General features: G+C 47.4%; 1 protein-coding gene across 3 annotated transcripts in view; it reads left to right on the top strand.

Annotated features, from left to right (window-relative positions):
- Positions 1-18,156, top strand: part of RORC (RAR related orphan receptor C) — a 33,264-nt gene that overhangs the window by 2,462 nt on the left and 12,646 nt on the right. For all 3 annotated transcript variants that reach the window (XM_044000743.1, XM_044000742.1, XM_044000744.1), the window contains exon 2: positions 503-532. The gene's annotated coding sequence lies outside the window, so the exon portion shown is untranslated. The remainder of the gene's footprint in view (positions 1-502; positions 533-18,156) is intronic.

Genomic DNA, 18,156 nt, shown 5'->3' with positions numbered 1-18,156 from the left:
AAAAGTAAGGATCCTTACAGCCTTTGCTCCTCCCCGACTTAGCTGAAACAGGTTAGCCCTAGGTTCATGAAGTCTCCTCTACCTGATGGATCTGAGAGAACAGGGAAAATGAGTATCTGTGTGGTTGGAGAGAATAGGAAGCCCCAGAGTAGTTTCCCCAAGTCTTCGGCAGGCTTGGAGGGGTCCAAGGTGAATTGCTCAGTAACTCTTACTTCTTAACCTGTCCTCCTAGGTACAGAGGTGAGTAAGGGCCTTTGGCCTATCCTTCCCCCACTGGGTACTCTAAAGAACTTTGACATTTCTACCTGGACCCCAAACTAAAATTGGTCCAGATCAGTGTGGTATTGTGGGCTTACAGAAGCTAACAAGAACAAGCAACAGATTTGATTGAGGGGATGAGGGGTGCAATGTGTTGAATGTGGGGTGTATTTGTGACCAATGAGGGAAAGAGGACTCTCATCTCTTGGCTCTATGGGTCCTCATAATTCTCCTTTTCTTACAGGGCCTGAAACTGCCAAGAAGACCCATACCTGTGAGTGTATATACATATGTGGTGGGAGTCTGGGAGATGGGGATTGAGACAGGCCTCTGACTGGGGGCAGGATGTACCGGGATCTAGAATTTTAGAGAAACAGGCAACGTTGAAAAATTAAGGTGGGGCAGGAGCAGCTACGTGGGACAGTAGATAGAGCACTGGCGCCCAGATTCAGGAGGACCTGAGTTCCAAAATTCGGCCTCAGACACTTGACAGTTACTAGCTGTGTGACCCTGAGCAAGTCACTTAATTCCCAATTGCCTTACCAAAAAAAAATTAAGGTGGGGGAGGACAAAGAAGAGGTAAACAATAGGAGAGAGACCAGAGGAGATAAAATGACCAGGAGAGAGAGAGAGGAAAGAAAGGACAAGGTGGAGAAAAGGAGAAAGAAGAGAAATATCCATTGATATTGGGAAGCTGGAGAAAGGAAAATGTGGGGAGGGAAAGGATAAGAATAGAAAAGAAAGCAGAATTAGATGATGGGGAGGGGGGAAGACTGAGAAAGACAGGAAGAGATAAGCAATGGCAGACAGGGAGGATGTAGGAAATCTGAGGGTAGACAGGGACGGAGGAAAGTGCATAGAGGGAGGCTCAGCGTGGAACGTGGGTAAGAGAGGCTGGCAAGAGGACGTGGAAGGGCTCTGTGGCCAGCCTGGGGTTTTGGTGTTCTCTCTGTGGTTAACACATCCTGAGGTGTGAATGGGGAGAGAACACCGTGGCCAGGAGAGGGGGGCCGGAGGGGAGCGGAGAGAGAGGAAGAAGTGGGAGCTCATCCTCCCACCTGCCACGGGACCCAAAAGTGTTTCAATGACCTAAGTTGCCGGGACACCGGCAAATCGGCAAGAAGAAGTGAGGTTAGACCTCGGGAAGGACTTCCTTAGGGAGCTGCTAAAAAGTCAGACAAGGAAGGGACTTCATCTCCTATAGAATGTCTCTGCTCAGGGCAGCTAGGTGCACAGTGGATAGAGCACTGGCCTGGAGTCAGGAGTACCTGAGTTCAAATCTGACCTCAGACACTTAACACCTACTAGCTGTGTGACCCTGGGCAAGTCACTTACCCCCAGTTGCCTCACCAAAAAAAAAAAAAAATAAAAAAAAGAAAAGAATGTCTCTGCTCAGGGCAAGATTCACACCCTCCCGCTGTACCTCCCCTCAAACCCCCCAACCCCCACCTCTACACACACACACACACACCTTTTGTGGATCTGGGACACATGGAGAAAAGGAGCAACTCCCTCCTTTTTGGATAGTTACTGAATTTCCTCTTAGACACAGACCTACCGCTATCCCAAAGCCCAAGAGCCAGTGGTCAGGTGCCAGAGGATCAGAACGATGCTGCCTGGTTTCCAGGACAAGTCGTCCAGTTCCACCTCCACTCCTGGGCATCCTCCCTAAAAGCTCCAAGGAGTAGCTGAGCTCATACATGCATAGGAATCAATAAATATCAGGATGGGGGAGCTTCCCGTGATGCTCTATCCCTGGGTCTCCTACCCCCCACACTTCCTGAATATCTCATTTCCATCCCACCTGCTACAAGAGTTGCTGGGAAGCTGCCCCTGGGGACCAGAAGTGCCCCAGAGGACTCTCCTACTTTCCCCAACTGCCCCAGGGCTGAGGAGCTAGAGGGAGGGGGGGATGAGTTGCCCAGAAGCTGGGGGCTAGGGGTGTTGCATCCTCTTGGGTGGGGGGTTTGCTCTGCTCAGCAGAATTCTTAAGGCCTCACCCTCCCCTAGCCACAAGGCCTCACGGAAATGCTGAGCACGACCCACCCGCCCAGGAGGAAAACGGGTCAGGGAGTGACGTGAGTGAGGTGTGTTGAGGGGAGGAGGGGGCAAGGCAAGGGCCGGCAGTACGTGGGTGGGGGGAGGTAGGGGATTTTTGGAAGACCTGGAATAGAGATCAAAGTCCTAGTCTTCCTTCCTCTCCCTCACCCACCCACATCAATCCTGATCAGGACCCTCCTTAGGCATCCACTCTGACCCTCTCTGCCCTAGGCCCATTGGCCTTCATCACCCACTTTTCCTGGGCATCAGAGGTCAGCAAGTTCCAAGCCGACCCACCTCTCTACTGAATCTCCTCTTGAGGTCTTTCTTGCCCAGAGAATGCAGCTATGCATTATCACAGACCTAGGGTTTGGAAAGTGCTTCCTAAGGGGACCAGACTTGGGATGGAAATCGATTGGCAGGCTGAGACAAACCCCAAAGAGCGCACTTCCTCTATTTCTCCCTTTTCCTAACCCTGGGCACAGAACTGTTTCTTGTGGAGAAATAAAAGGCCATTCAATATTGAAATATTGGCCATCCAAGGTGATAGAACCTCCCCATACCATGCCAGACAAATCCCAAGCATGGGCCTTGGACCACTGTTAAGGGTCCAAGGGTCTAAGTTGTTTCCCTCAACTCAAGGACCCCTAGGGAAGATGCTCCATCTACCCCTGGAAGCATTCCCCTTGGGTGGTCTGGATTACTGAAGTGATGCTAACCCAGGCCCTGGGCACTCCTTCCTAGGATGGTTATCTAGCAATGAAGGGCAATATAGACATTTTGAAGATAAGAGGTAGAGGTTAAAGAATAGTGCAAGGAGGAGCCAACCCCCAGGTGTACTTGAGTCTGGCTCCTGCTCCCCCAAGGCCCCTGAACCAACCAGCAGATGGAAACAGCTTTTGCTGCCTGTGGCTGCTCACATGTGGTTTTGGAATTTCCAACGCCTGCTACGATTGGCTGCTTTACCCAAAAACCCTTCCCCACACACACACCCCTTCCATTGCCCAGCCCAGATTGGCCACAAGAGGCGTCCATCACTCCTTCCCCACCCCACGGGGGGGGGGGGCTGTCCCAAAGCCACCTGTGCACTGTTTAGTTTAAACCCCCCCTCTCCATTGCTGTCTGGGCAAAGTGAGGAGGAGAGGTGGGCTGCTGGTGCTCCCGACAGACTTTGTCTCTGCTGACCCCCCACTCCAGAACTACAGTGCCAAGGTGCCCTTCAGCCCTCCCCCAGGACCCACAGGTGACCTGCCAACCCAGGGTGGCTCAACCATGAGAAGTAAGTGAATTGGGCCAGGGGAGAGGTATTTGCCTAGCTCAACCCAGCCCTAGAGAGAAAGAGCAGAGGACCCTGGGAGAAACTGTTTCCTTCTGGAATGATATGCTAGCTGAGGTAAAGGGGAAACCCACATGTGTATTACTAGGTAGGTCTCTATTGGTGTAGCTGGCGCCATAGCTCATTGCTGAGTATGTTGCAGAGTGATGGAGAAAGGGACCAAGGGTGGTTCCAGGTGCCAAGGAATGAAGGTTAAGGCGAAAAGGAAATAGGGAATTACAGTATCCACTTCTTCGGAGGAAGAAGTATCCATTTTACCATGAGTAAACTGAGACCAGGTCAAGTGAGAGGGAGAACGGGAACTAAAGCCAACACATCATCCATATCGCATGGATGTGAGGACTTGAACCAGCCAGGGCAGTCTGTGTCCAGGTGTGGGTATCTGTTTTTCTGAGTGTGCATTTATGGATGTGCTCCAGATGAAGTGTGGGAATTAAGAGTAACCAACCATCTTCTCCTAATAAGGCTCAATCCCTAATGACTCTTGTCAAAGGGTGTATTAGGGAAGGGCCTGAGCTGGAATGGAACAGAGGGAAAGTTCCCCCCCTCTAAGTTCATGAAGGGAAGTTAGAGGACACCCCCATGCACCAAAGTTTGGAGGAGTGGGTGCATGGGAAAAAGGGAGGTCCACGGCCCACATTCTTCCATCTCCTGCTGGCTGGAGCCAGGCAAGCACCTGTCTGCTCTTATTCTCCATCAAGAAAGCCTGAGCCTGGTCTGGGTTAGGCGGGGATCTTGGTGTCTGTGAGGGAAGATGTAAAAAGTCCATTGGGCTCCAGGGAATTGTTACCTGAGAGGTGCCCCAGACCAAGGGTTTCCCTAAAAGCCATAGAAGAACCTTGAGCAGAGAGTCAGGATCCCTAAGTGTTCTTACTGGTTCTTGGGTCACTAGTTCCCACAAACTATGAGAGTTTTCACCTCATTTTTCTCCTCTATAAAATCAGATGGTTGACAAAGATCTCTAAGGTCCAGCAAACTAACCTTCTATGAGTCGGTATAACTGTGGGAAACCCTGGATGGAAGGAAATGATTTTTTTATGGAGGAAGGTTGGAACTGAAAGTCTTAATGAGCTAGGTATCCCAAGGGTCAACGGAGACATAAAGGATTATAAAGAGTTAGCTTAGGGATAAATCAAATGAAGCTCCCCCACCATGATTGTAGAGGGAGTTAGAGTGGTAATGAGTAGATATGAGCCACTAGATGGAATATACAGGGATAGGAAACCCCTAAAACCTCAGTTTTCCTTAGCAGCAAAGACTAAGGTGCTAGGCTTCTCAAGAATGGAGACCCCAAATCAGGGAATCCAACAGTGAAGTTGATCATTTGGAAGGAGCTTGAAGTGAACTCTAATTTCAATGTGCACCACTATCCCACCCCCAGATTTTTAAAAATGGGTAAGGGAATCTCTAGCAATTTAGGGCTGACTTACCGCTGACCTAAGTTCTCAAGTGCCAAGAGTGTGCTAATGATCCCAGGTGGAGTTAGCCAACAGATGTGGGCTGTTTCTGACTGTTCTGATCAAAGGAGAGCCCAAAATAAAGGGGAGGTAGTCCTGACACATAGTAGGTGCTTAATAAATGTTTATTGCTTGATTGATCGAGTCAGGCAACATAGAGGCTTGGGTCCTGCAACATCTAGAAATAAAGACACACACTGAGATATGGATCAAACCTATGATTTCTTAGTAGAAGGAAGAACTTTCCTCTACCAATGCTGGTAGCTTATCGATCAATCACCGACCGTTTATTAAGCACCTACCTATATGCCAGGCACTGGGGATACAAAAAAGAGGCAAAAGACAGTCCCTGTCCCGAGACAAACGTGCAGACAAATATAACAAGCAAGATATATACAGGATAAAAAGGAAACAAATAAAACAGGGAAATTTCTCTTAACTAGAATTAAGAGGAGTTAGGGAAGGCTTCCCGCAGAATGAAGGATTTTAGTTGGGACTTCAAAGAAAGTCAGGAAAGATCAGCAGACCCAGCCCCCCCCCCAGAAGAGAGAGAGTGTTCCAGGCTTAGAGAGTGACCTGCCCAGGGTCACATAGCCAGTAGGGATCAGAGAAGGTCACTCTGAGGCCGGCTCTCTATCTACCATGCTGTGTACGGCTTTGCGTAGAGGAATAGAAACAAAACCAAAAAACACAAACACAGAGAACAAGACGAGGCAGAGAGAGTAAGGAAGTACATAAGATATAAGCAGAGAATAAGAAAAAAGTATATACTCCAAGGGAAGGAGCAGAAGAAAAACAGACATAGGAATGAAGAGAGAATCAAAGAACAAGATGATGTGATGATAATACCTCACAATTGCATAGAAGTCATCATCTCTCCTTTAGATCTATCCTTCCTCCAAACTTCCCCATGTCTACCAAAGGCATTGCCAGCCCCCCAATCGATCACCCAGGTTTCTAACCTTGAAGTTATATGTGACACTTCTGCCCCCCTCACCCCTCTATATTCAATCAGTTGCCAAGTCTTGTTGCTTCTGCCAGTAATGTCTGTCCTCCATCCCCTTCTTTGTAATCACCCAGGTTCAGCCCCTCATTACCTCTTTCCAGGACTATTTTATTAGCCTACCTGGTCTCCCAGCCTCCAGGCTTCCCACTTCTCTCAATCTACCCTCCACGTAACTGCCAAACAACCTTGCAAAGATGCAGGTCTAACCATTTTACTCCTCAACTCACCAACCGTTATTGGTCTCCATTTGCCTCCTAGAATTTTTTTAAAGGGGCCCCTCAGGTTGAACTATCCCATAGTTTGGCTCGACCTTCCAAGTCAATTCACATTACTTCCCTCCATGTACTCTATGTCCCAACCAAGCTAGACAACTAACGGTTCCTTAACTCAGCCTAAGCATCTCCTGCCACTATGTATTTGCATGGAGCATACCTCATGCCTGGAATCACTTACTCTTCATCCCTACTTCTCAGAGTCTTCATCTTCCTTCAAGGCCCATCTCAAGGGCCACCAACTCTGTGAAGCCCACCCTGATTCCTCGGGTCGTTAATGTCTCTCTCTGCAAAGAACTAGCATTTACTTATTTGTGGATTTAGATGTAAAACTGGAAGGAACCTGAGGACTTCTGGGTCAACTCCCTCATTTATAGATGATAATAATAATAGTAATAATAGGTAGCATATATTCATATAATATTTTAAGATCTGCCACATGCTTTACATATATCATCTCATTTTGATGCTCACAATAGTGCTAGAAAGTGGGTGCTATTTTACAAACGAAGAAACGCAGGCCATGAGAGGTCACACAGCTAGCATCAGAGCTAAAATCTAGTTGGTGGAGAAGAAAGGGTGGATTGGTTTTGGAATTTTTTCCTGAAGGGATCCTGGGAATTTGGGTCTTTGAAGTACTGTGAGTTTGCTGTCTAAGGTGGTCAACGGAAGACAAGCTATTCATATCCATGTGCATATCTAATATCTAATCCTAATTCACATGTGTTTGGCAATTTAAGATTTGCAAATTACTCTCCTCACAGCCACCCTGTGAAGGACATGTAAAAAGTATTATCATCCTGGGCCCCATTTTAAACACAGAGAAGGCTAAGAGGTTAAATTACTTGATTGTGATCCTGCTGTGCATGAACCCAGGTCTCCGGACTCCCAAGTGTAGCTCTCTGTCATGATACCTGGTGGATAAGTATCCTCTGGGAATAAGGGGATGCGTTATCTAGCTACCAACTCCACGGTGCTTCTGAGTCAGAGGCATAGCTCAAAATTTTGTCAATAGGATACCACACCCCAGGCAAGGACCCAACACCATGAACTGGCTTATAATTGCAATGTTCTGTACCTTCTAAGCTAAAGGGAGTTGAGATCCAAAGAGGGACACACCCTGAAAGTGTGAGGGAGCCTATCTGTCCAAGGATCTGTCAACCCAGGCCACCCAGAGCTACAACCATCTATATCTTGCTGTGTTCCCTGTGCCAGCTTGGTTTGCTTATGGCTAATGCAGTGAAAGATTCTTCTTCTCCACAGGGGCAGCAGGTGAGGAGGTAGAAACCCAGATCTCTTGAATTGGGGTCCAATCTCCTAGAAATAGCCCCCCCCCACCTCATGCAAGGTCCTGCCTCCACCCCTATACTTGCTCCCTTTTCCCTTTTGTTTTCAACCTTTCAAATACCAACAACCCAAAGCATTAGCTTCTGGAGGGTCCCATCCTGTCCCATCATAACCAAAGGAATACTTTTGCTGTCCAATTCCAGAAATGTTTATTAAGTATCGAGTGAGTACAGAGTACTGGGCGGACTTTTGAGGAGATGCAAAGCTTAGGGCCCCTGCCTTCCTGGAGCTAATTATTTGGCCCAGGAACAAGGTACAAACGCATATTGCCACAATCCCCATTATTACATAACCAAGTACCATGTGAGGTCTGAGGGGGGAAAGGTCGTTCATTGGGTCAGGGAGGTTTGACTTTAAAGGAGAAGTAGGAATTCAACAGATGAAGGAGAGGAAGAAAAATGAAAGGATAGGAGACAATATGAGTAAAGGCACAGAACTATTACTGACCTCTATCTAAAGAATTTCCAAAAGCCATACCACCCACCCACCGTGCTCTTTCTGGCCCAAACAAATAGCCCCAAACCTCATAGCGGTCCAAGGAACGGGAACATGGCAATCCTCACTATATCCCTGAGTGGTTGGGTGGTACTTCCTTGTGATTTTACTCTCCATTCCTTGGGCTGCTGCAGTTTATCTTCTGTATTCAAAAAAAAAAAGGGGGGGCAGTGGATAAAGCACCAGCCCTGGATTCAGGAGGACCTGAGTTCAAACCCAGCTTCATTCAGACACTTGACACTTATTAGCTATGTGACCTTGGACAAGTCACTTAACCCTCATTGCCCCACAAAAAAAAAAAAAAAAAAGATGGAGAAGTGTATGATTTGACAGGCCCTGGGTCAGTAGGAAGTAAAAGGGAAATGAGACCTATTATTATGTTTACAGAAATCTTGGTGGGGGGAGAAGGGAAGAGATGGAGATGGGGAGAGATGAAGACAAGGAGAAACAGAGAGAGGGAGAAATGGAGAGATGGAGAGAGAAAGAGAGATGGGGGGAGAGGGACAGAGACAGATACAGAGAGATATGAGGTGTAGGAGTGTGGGGGATGAGGTCCAGGAGCTTAGTCAACTGTTTTTTGTTACTGGCCCCAGACATCCTCCTGAAAAGGATGGGAGTTTGGTCCAATAGGTTGGACCTATTTTTTGGTCTCATAGGCTAAATCGTGGGGATGGTGTTGAAGCCAGCAACAGAGCCCTGGGCTCTCAGACTTCACTGTTGCCCGTGATTCACCTCCCCCTCCCCATCCCCCCCAAGCTACAGAGCCCTCACGGGGTGGTTGTTTTCAGCTTGGCTCTATTGTTTCCCCTCCTTTCTCCCATCTCAGACTGCGGGGGTGGCGGGGGCTCAGAGAGGGGGTTTCGGGTGGCTGCCTTCTCTTTGTGGCTTTTTGGAGCCCCAGACACCCTCGCCCACCTGAATTTTGGCTCCGATACTTTCTCAGACCCAGGCATCCCGGTGTGTCAGCAGAAAACTCTTGCCCAGGGTCTGAGAGGGATTAGAATGAGTTGACCTGGGCGGGGGGGGGGGGGGGGAGCACAACAAAGTAACAACCACAACAACGTGGTTCCCCCTAGCCTTCAGGCTTCCCCTTCTTCCCCTCCCCTGCGGTGGACCCTAGCCACCTTGGTTTTTGCCATCACAGAGGCTCAGGTCTCTGGTCAGAGGGAAGTAAGAATTAATGTGGGGGGAAGAAAGAATTAATATGGAGAGAGAAGGGGGCCGCTCCCACCAGAAGTAGAGGAAAGGGGTTAGAGTTCCCTGCTTCTCAGAGCATCCCATGTTGGGAAGGGGACCCCCACATTCAGGGCCAAAGCCCGATCCATGTAGTGGCGATAAATGACTAGAGCTGTAATCCCCAAGGAGAAAAGAAAAACCAGAAAATGGGGGGACAGGGATTGGGGGTAGAAGAAACTGGAAAATCAGACCCATCTCCCTTTGCAGAGGAGGGATCTTGCTCAAGAGGGGAGAGGAGACCCTGACTCATCCTCAGGGACTCCCTTGAGCCTGGGCAATTGGGAGAAGGTAGGGACAGGGTAGGACCCAAGAGATGGAAGGCATGACGGGGTTAGACCAAGGGAGCAAAGAGCCAGTCAGAATTAGGGGGAGGGGATGAAGGGAGAATCTCCTAATCCTAAATGTGGATGTTAGGTGTAGAATCACAAACTCTTAGAGCTGCTAGAAAGACTCTTAAAAATCATTTAGTCCCATTCCTTCATTTCCTAGATGAAACCAAGGCCCAGAGAATGAACATATAGCTTGTTAAGTGGCAGAGCCAAGATTTTAACCTGGGTCTTCTGGCTCCAAGTCTAATGGACCTCCTTAACCCTCCCTGAATTCCGTCCTTGCCTGAGAATTCACCTGGCCTGCCTTCCCCCTGACTTCTCAATCGCCCTGTGTGAGACACCAACGTATACTCCCTGGCTGGGTTCGTAATCTCATCTAGCCTTCTTGCCTGGTATTTTAATATTAACCTTTGGGGAGAAAGAAAGGAGACCAATTTTGAGTTTGGGAAGGGAGCCCAGGAGGAGGCTAAGACTAAGGCCAGTGGGATCCTCATTATGAATTCTTTCCTTGCTTTCATTCAAATGAAGCCTCACTTCCAGAACTATGGATACCACCCCTGAGGGAGCTGGTAATATAGTAGATAAGAGTGCTAGGCCTAGAGTCAGGAAGCCCTGAATTCAAATCCAGCCTCAGATACTTAGTAGCTGTGTGAGGCAAGTCACTTAACCACTGCTTGCCTCAGTTTCCTTAACTGTAAAATGGGACTAATAATAATAACCCCTACCTCAAAGGGTTGTCATGAGGATGAGATAACACTTGTAAAAGTGCTTTGCACAGTGCCTAGAACATAGCAGACCCTGTATAAATGCCTATTCCCTTCTCCCCTTACCTTATTACTTCCTTCTGGGATTTTCCCCAGTACCAGGGGCATGGGGACTGGGGCCTGTGGATCGGCTGCTTGGGGGCATAGTGCCAGCCAGGACTTCTTCAGGGGGCCTAGCATGAATCTCACACCTGAGAGAGGAGACGAGATTAAAACAAGAAACTTGGGGAGGAGAGTTCTCATTATTTCTGCCGTATTCACCCCCCTGCCCCCATAAGAGGTACCATTTGGATATCAGGTATTAGGAGCAGTGGGACGGAGGGGTGAGGCTGTCACAGTAGCTTTCAGGCCAGCAAATATAGTACATATTGCAGTCTCCTTCGTCCTCATGGCAATTACAATAGCTCATCATTTTAAAGGTTTAACAAAGGACTTTCCTCATACCAAGCATGGGAGGCAGATGGTACCATTCCTTTTTTAGTGGTTAGGAAACTCAGAGAGGTTAATTGATTTGCCCAGGGTCACACAGGCAGTGAGTGAGTGTCAGAGCTGGGACTCGAACCTAGATCCTTGTGTTGTCCAAGCTCAGAGTTCTTGCTGTCAGGCTATCTCGTCTCCATCCCTACCTTCCACTTCCCCGATCCTCTGGCAAATGACACTGCCAAGGACTAGCCCCGTCATCCCTGGGTGAGGGAAAGAGAGCCAAGAAAACATGCCCCCAGTGTCTTTCCTGACATCGCAGTGGAATGAATGAATGGGACAGCTCAAGTACTCCCAGAGATCGGGCTAGGAGACGTGGCATCATTGAGAGCCTTCTCCACTGAACCAGCCTCTACTCTGGCGATCCCTAAGGTTGTGGGAGAAAACAGCCACCCCATCTGCTCCATCCTCTGTCCAGGCCCAGCGGAGAACTTTCTGGCACCGAAGGAGAGGGGGGCAGAGGCTGTGATCTCAAGAAAGTTCCCTCCCTGATACAGAAGGGTGTGGCACAGGAGTGTGTTCTGACCTCATCAGTAACTATATATAGTTAGTTAACGATCAACTATAACCTCCCCCTCCCCACATCACCACCCTGATAACTCTAAACAGGAAGGAGGGATAACGGCCAGACACAGGGAAGAACTTCCCAAGGGCAGGGGTTCCGTCTAGCTGTGGGAGTCGGGGGATTCGGGGGCTGAGCTGGGCTGCTGCTGACCTTTACTTGGCTCTAGTTCCTGGCATTATCTGGCCCTGACAGGGGAGAGTTCCCGGCAGACCAGATCCTGGGCATCGGTTTGAGTAATCCCGCGGTCTGTCCATGACTCACCTTCTCCCTCTCCCCTCCTCCCCCCCACCTCACCCAAGGCTCTTCTCGAGGGGCCTGGGGTTTGTAGGTGAGTTCACCAAACTGTTTTTTGGCTCTTGGTCTTACCACGCCCCCCTCCCCAAACCTCAGACACTTTCTCTTTGAGGTTTTAGGAGGGTGGAAGTACAGGGGTTATGGGAGTGGGGGAAGGGGTTTGGCAAGAGCCTGACAGAGCTGGCAAGGGCTAAGGGACTGGGCATTGGGCCAGAGAGAGTGTGGGTGTGTGTGCTCGTGTGGGCACACACTCCACAGAACGGGACTCTCTAGGTCTCTGTTTTCATCTCTCCATCTCTGAATCTTTCTCATTATCTCTTTGTCTCTGTCTCTCCAGGTCTTGGGTGGCCTATTGCTGACTGGTTCTCTGAGCCCATCCCTCTGTTTTCCTTTTGTCACTGTTATCTCTTGGTACTTCTCTGTCTTGCTTTGACTTCATATCTCTTTACTCAAGTTTATCTAAACCTTGGCTTCCAAAACAATCTAGTTGGACCAGAATGCCCTCTGAGGTCCATTCTAGCTGCTCCGTCCTGTGGTTCTCAGAGTCCCTTGTGAAACTAGCTGTGGCATGTGGGACCTTGGTTAACCCCCTCCCCCAGGCTTCTTCGGCCTAGGACTTTTGTATCTCGGTTGGCCCTTTTCCTCCATGGGAACAGTAGAGACTCTGACCTCAAGGTGGGGTTCTAAGACCATGTCTAGTAAGGGAGGGAGCCAGTTTCCAGCCACCTGGGTCAGGGGAGATGTGTCTGGGGTCATACACTGTGGTCAGCACATGCACGCACACGGATGTGGCTCCCCAAGGAAGGGAAGCAGGAGGAAGGACCACAGTGGCTAGTGGGCAAAGAGCTCAAATGCCTGGATTCCCACCATGATTAGGTTTATGAATCTCCACCCCCTGTCCTTGACCTGCTAAGTTACTCTGGGCCAGTTTCTTCCCTCTTGGTACTCAGATCCTGGAAAAATATGACAGACAGCCCTGGGCTTCTTTATGTCTTGTCCCTGCATCTCTAAGCACATGTACATATCTGTTAGCACAGTGTCCTCACCTACGGGTAAACAGGAGAACACAAATGAATACAGCACTTCAAAGCTTACTCAGCACTTTCCTCAAATGAGATATGGAATAAAGCCCGGGCCTGTGATCTTTAGAGGGAACTTCCAGATGACGAAAGTCCCTCACTAGTATAGGTCAGCACCTTCTCCACAACTCGTAGGCTAAGGGTTGCCTGGAGCATCAAGTGACTTGCCCAAAGCCATAGGGTCAACATGTGTCAGACAGGATGCACCATACCAATGTGAGCTGTTATTACTTTTTTTTTTTTTTGAGGGGCAATGAGGGTTAAGTGACTTGCCCAGGGTCACACAGCTAGTAAGTGTCAAGTGTCTGAGGCCAGATTTGAACTCAGGTCCTCCTGAGTCCAGGGCCGGTGCTTTACCACTGCGCCACCTAGCTGCCCCCTACTTTTATTTTTTAAACAACAATCCTACGAGGTAGGTAGTGCAAGGATTATTATCTCCATATTGCAGATGAGGAAACTGAGGCTTGCAGAGGTGTTGTCCATAGCCATTGTGGAGGACCAGAGCTTGGCAAAGCTGTAAAGGAGAATCATGGGATATCAGAGTTGAAACGGAAGCCCAGAGAAGGGTGGTGACTTCCCCAAGGTCACACAGTTAGTTCATAACAGGTTAATGTTGGTTTTAATGTCCCTTTTTTCCCCCCAGCATCTTTGTGGCAGCATAACATGCACACACACATACACACATACATACACACACAATGCCAACATATTTTTTTCCTTTTCCCTCCTCACCAAAACCAGTTCTCACCTCTTGGAAAAGAATTTGAGAGACTCATTTGTGTTGTTGATGGTTCATAATGAATTGTTGTTGGGGGCAGCTAGATGGCACAGTGGATAAAGCACCAACCCTGGATTCAGGAGGACCTGAGTTCAAATATGACCTCAGACACTTGACACTTATTAGCTGTGTGACCCTGGACAAGTCACTTAACCCTCATTGCCTCACCAAAAAAAAAAAAATTGTTGTTAACTGATCCCATGAGTGTTTGTATTTTATCTCTTGACCATACCTTAAGTCAAAAGAACGGAGCTCAGATGGTGGGTTTTCTTCATTTTGCTTTTTTGTTTTATTTTTAATTGAATTGAATTTTATTTCTAGTTCAAAATTCTTTTCATCCCATCTCTCTTCCCTTGTTGAGAAGGCAAAAACCTGTTACAAATAGGTATAGTTCAGGGCAGCTAGGTGACACAGTGGATAAAGCACCAGCCCTGGATTCAGGAGGACCTGAGTTCAAATATGACCTCAGACACTTGACACTTACTAGCTGTGTGATCCTGGGCAAATCACTTAACCCTCATTGTCCTGTCCCCCACCCCCAAATAGGTATAGTTCAGCAAGAAAATTTTCTATCATGTGAGGAAGGAAGGAAGGAGGAAGAAAATAGGCTTTAATCCATGTCAGCTCTCTATCTGAATAGGTGGATAGCCTATTTCATCATGAGTGTTTTGGATTTGTCGTTGGTCATTGTGTTCATCTTGCAAAGTTTTTTATCTTCACAATATTATTGTTTTTGCACAAATTGTTCTCCAGGTTCTGGTCACTTCACTTTGCATTAGTATATACAAATCTTCCCATGTTTTTCTGAAATCATCCCCTTCTTCATTTCTAACAGCAAAATTCCATTCCATCACCTTCATATATCATAACTTGTTCAACTATTCCCCAGTTGATGGGTATTTCTCATTTTCAATTCTTCACCATCACAAAAAGAACTGCTATAAATCAAATGGTGGCTTTTCAGGGGACCATAGATCCTATGGAAGAGACCGCAGAAGCCGTGTGACCCTGGGCAAGTCACTTAACCCTCATTGCCCCACAAAAAGAGACAGAGAGAGAGACAGAGACAGAGAGGGAGACAGAGAGAGACAGAGACCCTGACCTCAAAGGCCATCCAGTCCAACCTTTCATTTTCATGAGACTATGACTTACCCAAGCTCACTTAATTACTTAGTATCAGAGCTAGGATTTGAACCCAGGATTCTCTGACTCTAAAGCAAGTAAACCTTCCACCATATAGTGATAGCTCTGGACATTTCTGTCTTTCACAAAATATAATGCCCTCAACCCAGACACAATAGCTATCATTCTTTCATTCTAGACACCATGCCTCCCTTAATGTATTTGTCGTTCAGTCATTTCAAGACCCTATTTGGGGCTTTGTTGGCAAAGATAATGGAGTGGTTTGCCATTTCCTTCTTTCGCTCATTTTTACAGATGAGAAAACAGAGTCAGAGTTAAGTGACGTACTCAGGGTCACCTAGCTAGTAAGTGTCTGAGGCTGGATTTGAACTCAGGAAGATGAGTTTTCTCTATCTACTGCACCACATACCTGCCTCATATATCCTCTAAAAATATTAGCTTTTTTGGCTTCTGTGGCACAGTATGTGGATGTATGTGGACTTCACAATCCACTAAAACCAATAGAACTTTTTAAAAAATATCTTTTTAAAGTTTTATTGATGCCCTTTGCCTTTATATCACGGTGATTGCCTAGTATACCACAACCTTGACCCCCTCTCTTGTATCTATGGAAAACATTTCAGAAAAACTGACTGATGGAACAACTTCATCTGACAGTGTGTGTAATACTCCATATCTGTAGTGCCCCCCCCCTCTTTTGAGAGGAGAGGGATGTGTTTTATTATCTGTTCTCTGGGGCCAAGATTAGTCATTACAATTAATCAGAGTTCCCCCTGACTCTTTGTATGATTTAAATTTACATTATTTAACCATTATGTATACCTGGTTCTACTTACTTTGATTTGCATCAGTTTATATAAGCCTTCCCATATTTCTCTGACTTTCTCATATTTGGCATGTCTTACAGCATAATAACATTCCATTACATTCATACACAATCTGTTCCACCATTACCCAATCAATGGGTACCCATTTTGTTTCAAGTTTTTTCTCACCACAAAAAGTGCTACTACAAATATTTTTACATGTAAAAAGTTTTTCTCTGACCTCCTTGTTGTATATACCCAGTGGTGGGACTGTGGGTGCCCTCAGATCTTTCACTTGAACTTTTGGCTAGCCACTACTCCATCATGTATTCATTCAAAGTTGATGTTTAGAACCGAAGGACAGGACTTTTCTTTCTTTCTTTCTTTCTTTCTTTCTTTCTTTCTTTCTTTCTTTCTTTCTTTCTTTTTTTTTTTTTGGTGAGGCATTTGGGGTTAAGTGACTTGCCCAGGGTCACACAGCTAGTAAGTGCCAAGTGTCTGAGGCTGGATTTGAACTCAGGTCCTCCTGATTCCAAGGCCAGTACTCTATCTACTACATCACCTAGATGCCCCAAGGACAGGACTTTTATTTCTTTCAGATGCCATCCAATTCAATTGAGCTATCATTTTAGCCTGGTGAGATCTTTTAAGATCCAGTCATTCAATGGGTTTGCATTCTCTTCAACCTTCATGTCCTTTGCAAATTGGATACATTAATCCAAGTCATTAATAAAATGTTGACAAGCAAATGGCCAAAGCCAGATCCCCAGGGGATCTCCACTACAAATTGACATCCTTCCAAATTGACATTATGTCATTAATTAGTACTATTAACATCCTAGTTATTCATCTAGGTCCAAATTTGCCTAATTGTATTGTCCAGTGCATGTCCCTCTGACTTATCCTGAAGTATATCATAAAAGGCTTTATCAAGTAATTGGTTGAAAATTTAGCATACTATGTCTTTGACATAGCCCCAGTCTAGTTTTGGGGGTTTTTTTGATGGTGGAAAGAGGTTGAACCTGTGACTGACAAAGTAAGTTCACAGATAAGAAACTCCTACCAATGCAGATTGCCAAATTTTCTTCCACGTATAATCTTAGAGAGATACCTGTGTCCCTTTGAGGTTAAGTGAAATGCCCAAGGTCTTATAGCCAGTATATATCAAAGACAGGGTTTGAACCCAGGTTGTCCTGAGTCAGGGCTGGGGCTTTATTCATTATTCTATCCTGCTTTTCTTCTAGTTTATGTTTTTGTTCAGTCATTTCAGTCATGTCTGATTCTTTGTGACCCCATTTGGGGTTTTCTTGGAAAAGATACTAGAGTGGTTTGCTATTTCCTTCTCCAGCTCATTTGACAGATGAGGAAACTGAGGCAAACAGGGTGAAGTGACTTGCTTCCACAGGGTCGCACAACTTGTGTCTGAGGCCAGATTTGAACTCAGAAAGACGAGTCTTCCTGACTTCAGGCTCAGTTTACATACACTGTCAAAAAAGGAAATTGTTAATCTGGCATCACTGATGTAAAACCATGCTTATGTCTAGGGATCACCCCTGTTCAAGCATCAGTTGCCACCTAATACCATGCCCCATTATAGGGAGCCACTTGATTTACTTCAGTGAAAGGCCACCCCCCTCGTAGGAAGTATTGGGGTAAAGTGAGTGGACCTTAGCCACAATTCTGCCTAAGTAAGCTTTCTAGAAGTAGGTAACATTATGTGTTATGTCCCCCCACCTTGGAGGTAGGATTAGCACATAGAAGAGCCAAGGAACCCCACACTACCCCTTCCTGCCTAGGTTTCCCCCCCTCCCCACTGGGGCCTCGATGACCTCCCATGGGGCCAGAGAGGAGTGCTTGGCCTGTGGCAATACTGAAAATATCTGCGGTGGCTGGAAGCAGCCTCCCTGGGCTACCCTCTGAGGTCGGGGGAGGGAGGCCCCGTGGGGGGGCTGCGTGCTGGCCTGCGCTACTCAGCGGGAAGCGGGGGGCACTGATAAGCGCAAAGCGAAGAAAGAGAGAGGAACCTGATGGCCAAGAGCAAACCACAGGGGCGGGGGTGGGGGTGCGGGGAGAGCAGGGCAAGCGCAGGGCCCCCAGTCACGAAGGGAGAGGGCGAACACGATGGCCCTAGTCTCGGAGATCTGGATGCCACAGGCGCGCCGACATACTTTCAGCCCTACACAGGGGCATGCGTGCACACTCTGATGTCTGCATACACCCCATCGCAAACACACGCGCATTCACGTAGGCACCGATACACGTGCCCTCAGATCTCGGTGCTTTCACATCCATTCACAGAAGTGCCTCATTACACAGGGTCTGTACATGGGCAAACCATACACAGCCGACACGGGGTCATTTGGGTGAGAAGGCACCGGCCGGCTGCTGAGGGAGTCAGGCAAGGTTCTGTGCACAAGGTGCAGCCTGGGCTGAGCCTGGAAGTCAATCAGGGAAATTAGACATAACAATAG

This window comes from Dromiciops gliroides, chromosome 4, assembly GCF_019393635.1.
Source record: "Dromiciops gliroides isolate mDroGli1 chromosome 4, mDroGli1.pri, whole genome shotgun sequence".
Classification (NCBI taxonomy): Eukaryota; Metazoa; Chordata; class Mammalia; order Microbiotheria; family Microbiotheriidae; genus Dromiciops; species Dromiciops gliroides.
The sequence above is the reverse complement of the archived record's forward strand: the minus strand, read 5'-3'. Positions and strand labels throughout refer to the sequence as shown.